The 7,683-nt window shown below is 36.4% G+C and overlaps 1 pseudogene; it reads left to right on the top strand.

The window, feature by feature from the left end:
- The window catches only part of LOC122328574, a 44,550-nt pseudogene extending 42,614 nt beyond the window's left edge, over positions 1 to 1,936 (top strand).
- Positions 1,937 to 7,683: the final 5,747 nt, after the last annotated feature.

Genomic DNA, 7,683 nt, shown 5'->3' on the forward strand with positions numbered 1-7,683 from the left:
TAATATGAGCGCAATTACTTTAGTCAAGGGTGAAGGAAGTATCCAGTTAAGCCTGGTAAATGTAGGCTTATTACCTTCCAAGCGTAGGCTTAACATCGTTTCAAACGAGCACTGTTAAACTTTTTTGTGTTTTGGCTGAGTTTGTCGGGTTTACTGGGGACAGCCATAAACTCAAAACAATATCTTTAAAATGAAAGTTGATCAGTATTCTTATCTCTTCAGGTTTGAAGGCGGATTTAAGAGACTTCTCTTTCGGGCAGCATATCGCTGACTGATGTCGTGCGGAAAGTCATGTATCGATATCTGCGATCGACAAAACTCCTGAACAAACCTCTGGTCCTCTCTCTCTTTTCACGGAACTCCAGGAACTGGAAAAAAACCACGCTGGGCGGAAATCATCGCAAGCAGTTACTTACAAACAAGGATACCGGGTGTGGGTATGTCTACATATATATATCTGAGCATCACTTCCTTACAAAGAACACATACACATATCTACAGCGTAAGTAAACAATATAATACATCTTCTTAAATCTGAGTAAATTGTTTAAATTAAGCTTGAATTGGGTCATTTAGGCTTTGTCCCCATCTTGCTTAACGCTGGTTTAAGCAGATGTCTGGAAAATTTTGGCAGAATGAGAGATACAGCCAACCCAAATATCACACACTGATTTAATCCCTTTAAATCTCTCTAGTTAAGACTCCTTTTAATAATATAAAACATGGGTTTCTGGGACCAAACAGGCCTATAATTCTGTTCGCTTCACATTTTGTCATTATAAAACTAAAACATACCAAAAAAATAGTAATTCTGTGCAGAGTACAGGAGACAACATTTACAGTGAATAGTTATGTTACAAACTATTCACTGTTATCCATCCGAGGTGTAGGAGATTTTCTTTCAGACGAACACAGAAAGAGTTTTGTGGTTCAGATCCTGGTTCTTCCTAGCTTGGTATCGCTGCTGGATAGAGGGCTTTCACTGGCTTTGAAGCTCTACAAACTGGATATCCCCGCAAGTACTAGATCGTAAAAACTACCCTCTTGATGCCTTCTGGGGGTTATCATACGTCCTCTGGGAATAGCTCGGGTGGGTTTTTGTAACAAAAATATTTCTAGTTTTCAAATGATCACGTTGAATAACCGTACTTCGAGTTTTGAGTTTCTATTGACTTCTGACTGGCTGCGTACAGCGTATGTCGCAGGTCAAGGGTCAGACGCCGAAATCAAGAAGCCAAGACTTCATGGATATGTCTTATGTCCTTCAAAATAATGGCCACTATCCACGCAGCATTACTTTATAGGCTTAAGAGCTGGTGATAAATCTCTCGCCTGTGTCTGCTCTGAAAGAAGAAAGCCATATACACCTAGGCTTGGGGGTGAGATTTATGTGTGTCATTTTTTTTGAGTTAACTATTCCTTTAATATACAAATGTACTGAAACTATAAATAATATTAATAATTAAAAAACTCACTGTGGCTGTGGGAGTGTTATATCTGCAATCTGTGCGTTCTCTTTCAGGCAACTAAAAAGAAATCGATTCCTCAAGGGTATATTGGTTTCGCTCATGTTCATATTCATGAAGAATGCGGATACATGGATCCACAGCTGATTGACGCTAGCAAAACCTTTCTGGACTACAATGCCCACAGAGATGGAGTGCCATTCAACAAAGCGATTTTCTATTTTTCCCCAGGTATAGGCCCTCTAGATTGTGCTCTTCTAAACTGTCTTTCCCAAAAAGAGCGTACCAGGAATTCTCAGTAAGTATGCTCATTTTTCACAGACAATGTGCAGGTGGAGCCTGTGGACAAGGACGGGTTCTGGATTTCTGGAGAGATGGAAAAGGATAGGAAAGAAATCAGGGATGAACAGCAAGGAGCTGGAGCTCAAAGATCTCAAAAAATAATGCACACCATCCACGAGCATTACTGAGCTTGAAGAGCCAGGATAAATCTCTCTGCCTGTGTCTGGTTGGAAAGAAGAAAGTCACATACACTTCCAGGCCTTCTGGGGGTGAGTGCATTTATAGTGTCATTTTTTTGAGTTAACTCATTCCTTTTAATATACAAATGTACTAAAACTATAAATAATAATAATAATTAAAAAAACTCACCGTGCTTGTGGAGTATATATATCTGGAATCTGTGTGTTCTTTCAGGCAAATCTAAAGAAATCCATTCTCAAGCTTATATTTGGTCTCTCTGCCCCATGTTCATATCTTTGATGAAGCGGATAAGATGGATTCCACAGCTGATTGATGCCAGCAAACCTTTTCTAATTACAATGCCCATGAGATGAAGGTCATCCAACAAAGCGATTTTCATTTTTCTGTGTATAGGCCTCAGATTAGGTTTCTAAACTGTCTCTCCCTAAAAGAGCGTACTCAGGTCCTCTGTAAGGTTCTACTTTTCATGACATGTGCAATGCAGAGGTGGGAAATGTGATTGTTGACGTGGTTCTGGATTTCTGGAGAGAAGGAAAAGATAGGAAAGAAATCAGTGATGAACAGCAAGGAGCTGGAGTTCAAGATCTCTAAAACATCAAAAACGAGAAAAGTATTATTACTTTTTTGAATTATGTACTTGAGCTTTTCCCTACATGAGTTTGCAGTATACAACAATATTCACTACACTGGCATATCCATATGAGTTATTTCCACAGGTCTGTACAGCTTATAACAACAGCAATAGAACCGAAGCAGACATTAACAATGCACTAAGCATTATATATAAATAAATAATAGGATTAAAACATTTTTTTGCCAATAAATGTTTCCAGTGGTGTACAGAAAACATACATGCTGTTTTTCTACAACACGCAGTACTAACACGCCCACACACACAGAGAAACAAACACGTGCAAAAGACTTTTTCAGCAGTGAGGTAATATGGACACCAGGACCGGTTGAAATAAAAATCTCCCATATTTTAATCGTACACAAGTAGAGCTTGAAGCATGAGAAGTTCAACTGAGATTTTGACATTTACTATAAGAATGAACAATGCAGTAAGAATGTGGAAAAAAGATATATAAGTCTCTAGTTTGATTTTTTTTTGCTGTTTTGTTGGTTGGGTTACTGGGTGAATCTATATAGAGATTAGATAGTAAATAGAATGTATGTATATAAATGTGTTTCAGTGTATGTGGAATGGGTTTATGTGTGCTTGCTTGTTTTAATGAATTGTGTGCATTATAGCATCAAGGCATCAGCGCAAAAAGGGGTGTGTGTGTGTGTGTGTTTTCACCGATTCACATTATACAGAAGCTCAAGCTTCTGTTGCTCAAATATTTTTTGGAATTCAACTAACTGATGCGTGATGAAATGTGTAGGAAATCAGTCTTCATATAAGCATTTTAAGTTGACAGAAAGCTATTGAATGTCTTGAACATAACCTTCATCTGTGTGTGTAACTGTAGTACGAATTTGACTGGAAATAATTGATTCATTTTCCAATAATTCAATGGCCCATCATAAACTATTCCTTTAAATATACAGCAAATTTGTTCCCTTGTAGAAATATAATTCTTTATTTTTTGTGTATGTCTGTTCCACAGGTGGATTTTTACACTCTAGACTAATAAAGCATCATCTGGTCGATCAATATATTCCTTTCTCCCCTTCTGAGCTGATGCACGTGCGCCAGTGTGTCTGGGCTGAGATGCTAATGTCCTGAACATGACTCAAGACGTGGACCTGGCAGATAAAGTGTCCAGAGACATGCCTTACTACTCCCGAAGAAGAGAGAATATTTGCTGTTAAAGGCTGCAAGTCTGTCAGACAGAAGCTGTTCTTCTATAACGCATGACTGAAACAACTATAGCAGTACTTGCGGTCTACTACTATTTTACTGTCTGCTGTTCAGTGGCTTTTACTATTTCGGCTTTTCTTTTATTCAAATTCATTAGCAAACAAACTCCACTACCTGGATTTGTTTTCAGAAAGGGCAGGTCTTTGGATAAATTAAGGTGCATTAAAGACAGAAATATGGATGGACATGGTTTTGTGCTCACAGACTTCATTTTTTAAACACCTTAGTAAAAAAACATACTCCTTTGTCAGTTTTTTCATTGCCTCTTACAACAGCCAGAGGCAGGATTCTTTCTACTTTATTACATATGATTTATTAAAGAAAAATCACTTCTTGCTTTTCAAGTGCATGAAAGACTAATTTTGGAGTTGAAAAACTATATTGGATTTTGTCTAATTGATTTTAAAATGGCAGTGATTTTAAGCTTCATCACCTTGTTGTTTCTGGAATATTATTTTTACAAAAATATTGCAAAATATCGCCACATTATAAATTAGATACAAACAGCAAGAATAATCAAGTATATCCTGCACACACCACTTAGTTCTCCAAACAAATTTGAATCGGTCGCTTCTCCACTAGATGACAGCACAATATTATACTAAACTATAGCCCTTTCTTACAATGAATCAAACTGAGAAACATCTTTAAATCTTTTACATCAAGAATATTTTAATTAAAAACATTTTATTATGATAATCCCAATTCAGATTAAATGTAAGAATTTGATCAAAATATTTTAATAAGTGTTTTATAATGAGTTAATGATAAAATATATGAATTAAATCGGTTTTTTAACGTATTAAAATGTTACGGTTTCAACATTGGTTTGGCCGCTAGGGATATTAGGGAGGTAATGATTTAAAATAAAAAGAAAATAAACACGGTCTGGCTACTGCTGCTTTTGCTTACATAAAGTGTGGTGTAATTAAACAGGCAGAGGTAAAATTGTTTCTTACGATTATTTTTTGTTTAGTGAAAAGTTTCACTGCACATAAACTACTCCTAAACCAACAATAATAATAACACTAACAACAATCGGAATAAAATAAACCCCAAAATACCTTTGAACTCCAGAAATACCTATTTACAAATTATATACAAAAATAAATTGACAACATAAGTGAGGGACAAGAGTGGTGCTGAAAAAGAAAAGAAAGTAATAAAACAAAACTCTCTAACTAACAACAACTCAAGTTAATTTAATAAAGAAAAGAAAGTAACATCTTCAGCGTAGAACGCCACTTAACTACACTTAACTAACAAATATAAATACAACGTTGCAATCCGCCTCACTAACCAGTGTGATTAAACAAATGTTACCCCGTGTGTTGCGAGATGTAATGTCACGTGACATGCTCTCAGCTAGTCCCATCGCTAAATGTCGAGTTAGGGACAGAATTCAACTTCAATAGAGGCGGGCCACAGCACGAATGCAGTTCAATAGTCTAGTTCTCAAGCAAAACAAAAGAGAAACAACTTAACACACGGTTATATAACCAAACAGAATCAAAATGGAAGCCAATAGCTAAAACGTGGCGAGCAACAAATAAAACACAAATCGCCATTCCTCTGTTCACGTGTCATCCGGTCTTTATACGAGACAGCTGATATCCGATTGGCTACAGGTGTAATGCAATTGATGAAGATCGACAGTCGTGTTGTCCAATCACAGATCCTGTGAGATGACAGTAGAGAGAGAGAGAGAGAGAGAGACACATGGGAAAAAAAACAACCTCCCAGGACTGTGTAACGGACGTAACATAAAAAGATTAATTTCTTGTCCATATGAATTAAACGGCTACAAACATATAATTCATGTTTAATCGTTTTAGACACTTGATTTTACTGAATGCTACAAGGATTATATCTTCAGTTTATTATTTCCAAACGTAAACAAACAATATCTTCTTCATTTCCGGTTTGCAAGCATGGATCATTCATTATAACATTTAATCTGATTGTCATATCTAAGAATCTGTTATTTTGAAAATAATTAATGTTACTACTGCTCCTGACTTGGCTTTAAACCTGTATTTCTATCCAGTTTATCAGCCTTGAGTATCAGCCATCTAGTAAGGATTTACTGTTTTAGAAAGAATTTTTTTAGCTCTTCAATTCCCCTCAATTAGCTACGAGGTTCAGTCATGTTGCTGAAATCATCAGGGGAAGACAGCAAGCACATTCACACTTACATATCTATGCATCAGTTCTCCACATAAACAAAGGTCAGACGGTACAGTGTAAGTATAATAAATGGAAGTCACATTTATTGCTTCTTTACCATGGTCGGGTTTTAGTAAGATATATAGTATATAGCTTCTAGTAAATGTGTGTCTGTCTATACACATCAGAAGACATGAAATAAAGTTCACGGCAGATCCATCCCTCACACACGGCTCCAGGGGCTAACAAAGGCCTCCCGTGGTAAATCCATGCATTTTTGCTCATTTTTTTTTCATTTTTGCTGACTATGTCAGGTGTAAGCAGTCCCGGACGATTAAGTAAGATATATGACAGCGCTGAGAGAGAACAACAAAACGCTGGTAAGCAGTAATTAGAAGCACGCACTGAGGATTCGTGAAGAAACCGTTGGAAGGTTTTGATATAAGCTTAAGAGGAGACTGGTTTTCTTTGCTTAGATAAGGATACGTTGTTTTGGTTCTCACGTCGCGTGATCGATACCACATCAACTTCTCCTGAACGCTCTTTCCTCTTGCCACAGCAAAAAATGAGAAAAAAAGTGCTGAAATATGGATATTTAACTTAGAAAAATGCATGGATTTGCTACAGGGGACCTTTATTCAGCCAAATTTCATGCTGAGCCATGTGAGGGATTTTATTATGGATGCATGTACTTTATTTCAATGTCTTCTGAACTGTTGGACAAAAACAGCTGCTTGTTCCAATAGAAAGGCTCGGAGGAACCTGGATAATTTTTATATATAGCTCCGACTGGTTTCATCTGAAAGAAGATAGTCGATACACCTAAGATGCTTCAAAGGTGAGTAAAATCTTTACTCTTTTGCTAATTACTCAAATGCTAATTTCAATGTTTGGGTGGAACTAACCCTTTAAATGCAGCTGGAGTAAAAATTAAATGGCCTTCATGCTCCCAAAAGAGCGCTAGAACCCAACAATGAGCTTTTTTTTGTTATAGTAATGCGCATGTTATTGCTGAAGCTGCTCTGCATTTCTGAAGAGGCAAAATCGTAGAAGAGCTATGGAAAGTCTATCAAAATGTCTTCAAGAACAGTTTGTACTGAGAGAACATTGAAACCATTTATATATTCAGAATAAAAGATCAAATATATTCACACCAAGACATTTTATTTCTAATATTATTTGCCCAATTTATATATAATTTCAAACTGTATTTTGCGCTGATTAATGTGTTTTTCGGTGGTTGTTTCAAATTATTACATTTTACAAACCTGAATGTGTTTTTTTTTCATTTACTCCTCAAAAATTAGTATATGTATATTCTGTATAAATATATGTAATAAATAAACAACATTTTTCTTAAATATTTATGCATGAGGGTATTTTGTGTGTGTGTGTGTGTGTGTGTGTGTGTGTGTATTTTGCTTTGATGCGATTAATCATTTGACAGCACTAGTTTTATTAATAATTCAATCTTCACTCGTTATTTGGAGTCTGACTATTGTGTTTTTCTTGAGGAGATAATATCGTCCCAGCATTAAAAAAAAAAAAACTTTTTGCTAATATTTGTCAGTCTAACGAAACGCCATGCCATGAAGGCACACACACACACACACACACACACACACACACACACACACACACACACACACAGAGAGAGAGAGAGAGAGAGAGAGAGAGAGAGAGAGAGAGAGAGAGAGAGAGAGA

Source organism: Puntigrus tetrazona, chromosome 23 (assembly GCF_018831695.1).
Source record: "Puntigrus tetrazona isolate hp1 chromosome 23, ASM1883169v1, whole genome shotgun sequence".
NCBI lineage: Eukaryota > Metazoa > Chordata > Actinopteri > Cypriniformes > Cyprinidae > Puntigrus > Puntigrus tetrazona.